Genomic DNA, 3,397 nt, shown 5'->3' with positions numbered 1-3,397 from the left:
CCACTTGTGATTGATTTTTTTGTATATAAAAGATATTAATCACATGGTGATTGATTTTTGAATCATATATGATTAATAAAATTATTTAAGAATAAAAAATGATTGATTTTTGAATCATATATGATCTAATAAATTATCTTTTTTGTATAATCAGATGTGATTGATTTTTTCGTATATAAAAGATATTAATCACATGTGATTTAATAAAGTTATTATTAAATCACATATGATTTAATAAAATTATTTTTTTCTATAAAGTTGTTAATCACAAAGTTATACCTGTTTCTGGTTGTATCAAAATGCTTCTTTACTATCTTCTTCTTTCTTCTCTTTATCTCTTTTGTTTCAGAATCCGAATCTTCTCATTTCATTAACTAGTTGTCTTTTGTTTTTGAAGCTATGACTTTTCTCTTCCTTGACTCGGTTTTTTTCAGGTAGTACGACAACTATTATGAAAATAATAATCATATGTTAATACATTTATAACTGACCATCAAGTTTTAATAATGAAGTAATAATTAATAATTATGTAACTTTAAATACATATTATAATCATATGTGATTGAACTATACCCTTGTCGTGTTTTAACTTAGACTTTCATTCTGTTGTGTCTTATTCATTTGCTCTTTTTCCTTTTCCTTTAGAGAGACAAATGATAAAAAAGAATAAATTATTATAAATATATATTTAATCACATGTGATTGAACATATTGTTATTAATATATGTAAATCACATGTTATTAATAATTTTAATCACATGTGATTAAATATCTTTTGTGTATATATAGTGTTCATAACAGATAATAATCAAATGTGATTGAACCTGTTTTGTTACATAAGAGGTAATAATCACGTGTGATTAATAACAAAGTGTTGTTTTTTGTTTGTTTTTTTCTATAATCATATTTGATTGAAATATACCTTTTTCAACTATCTTTGTTGTTAATTTTCTTGTTGTGTTTTTTCGGTATGTTTTTTCTGTGTAGGATTTTCCTTGTTTTGTTCTGAAAGAAAATATACAGATATAATTAGAAAATCATATTTGATTATACACATAAAATATATGAATCACAATTGATTATTGAATGATTTAAGTGTTACAATTTTGATTTGGTCTTCTGGTTGTTGCTTTTGTAAATTTTTGAGTACTAGTCTCTTTATTGGTTTCTGAGATGTACAAATACATGTATTATAAGAATAACATATATGATTATTTCAAGTCATGACAAATAAATAATATACTATTTATATAGATTGTGATCACATGTGATTCAATCTTTGTTATATGTATAAATTTATTATAAGTTCAAATTCATCAGCAAATCATATATGATTGAACACAGCCATTGCCATGTAAGATTGTTCATAAAATATTGTAATCACATACGATTTAATATGTTTTTGATATATATGTAAGATGATAATCACATGTGATTAAACCATAATATGCTTTTTTATGACAATAATAACATGTGATTAATGAATAAAACTTGTTTTTCTAATCATATGTGATTTTAGTCATATATTATTAAAACTATTATGAGTATAAAATGTGTAAATGACTTATGAATTCAATCAAATGAATTCGAGATTGAACACAGTCACTATAAATAAAAATTCATTGATCATAATTGAATGTAAATCACATATGATTTCTATCATATGTTACTAATATAGATATTATCAGAAAATCATATATGAGTAAACATCAAAAAATCATATATGATTAAAGACCGTCAAATGTATTAATATAACACAATGTTAATCATATGTGATTTAGAACATAATATTGCATGTATCGATTGTTTTTTATCACTTTTTTCTTTCTTTTGTATGTTTTTTCATATGTTTTTGGTTTTTCTGCATGTATAAAGCGGGATTATTATCGTTGTAATCAGTAGATAAACAAAATAAATAGTCATTAATCAAAAACAGAGCATAACAATAAAAAAAATCCTAGATAACAGATAAAATCCACTATTATTCAACTTAATTAGGTCAATAGTTAGTAGATAATCACAAATGATCAATCGATGTCATCATAATCAATATATAACACTCGTAATTGAAAAATAGAGTATAAATTTTAAAAAAAACCCTACATAAAACACTCGATAACATTTAAAATCGAGTGCTATCAACTAAAATCTTTCGGTAACTGTTTATATTTTGAAGACAGATAACGACATCTCAAATACTAGTGTAAAGTTCATTTCCTATTGTTGTAAGTTCAAAACAAAATCAAGGAATACGTCGATTTTTACCTTGATCTGAAGCATTTGTTCTCAGGAAATCAGTCGTTGACGACATTTTTGATTTTATCAAGATTTTGTTGTTCGATTTTGATGATTATCAGCGAAGATTTAGGTTTCTCTCGAGGGTTTTCTTTCCAGAAAAGTAGAGAGAAAAGTTATGGGGAACAAAATGAGGGGGAATGAGAGTAGTTATGTGACGAAGGATTCAGTTTCATTTTGCATTTACAATATTGCCCCCAACCCCCACATTTTTAAATTTTTATTTGCTTTGCATCTAGTTTTGAATTAATTAAAAAATTGTCACCTTGTTAAATTAAAAGGTAATTTTTGTTCTCAAATGTTATCGCAGTAAGAAATGTTCTCGATTGAACACTCCTATATATATATATATATATATATATATATATATATATATGACGGTTCGGTTCGGGTATCCGTGAATATCTAAATATCAAAACCGAAACTGACCCGTAGATACTAGGTTTTTTCGGTTTCGGTGTCGGTTTTTCCGGTTTCGGATTGGTCAGATCGGCTTGGTTTTTTTTTCTGGTTTTTTTGCACACCCCTAGTCTTCAGGGTTGCTGATAACCCATAATTGTTTACATGTGATATGCTATGTGTGGTATTTTGGGGAACTCACTAAGCTTTGTGCTTACGATTTGTGGTTTACATGTTTTAGGTTTTCTTATATTAAAGGAGGGGCACGACTCGATTGCATCGGATTAATGGGGGACTTATGCACATGATAACTTTTTATGATACTCTGATAAATGTTTTAAGATCCTGTGGTTGTGAATTGAATAAATTCTTAAGTTTTAAATTGAAATATTTTGGGGTTGAAATTTGGGGCATTACAAGCGAAGGGAAAAGAACAATGATTATGAATGAAATGAGGGAAAGGGGCGATTTTACAGACAATAAATGAAAGAGGGAAGATCATGATAATGATGGTAGGGGTAGTGGTAGTGGTAGTGTTAGTGGTGATGGTGGTGATGATAAGGATGAGGATAAGTTTGAGGGTGATTTTGAATTTGAGAAAGTAAAATGAGAAGATGAAGATGGGAGCAAGAAGAAGGTGAAGAAGGGTTCAGAAGTAAAGGAGTTGAAGAAAGAAAAGAAGGAATATGTTGTGGTGGCTACA

This window comes from Lactuca virosa, chromosome 9, assembly GCF_052849685.1.
Source record: "Lactuca virosa cultivar CGN04683 chromosome 9, Lactuca_virosa_CGN04683_v6, whole genome shotgun sequence".
Classification (NCBI taxonomy): Eukaryota; Viridiplantae; Streptophyta; class Magnoliopsida; order Asterales; family Asteraceae; genus Lactuca; species Lactuca virosa.
This window is presented reverse-complemented; position numbering follows the sequence as displayed.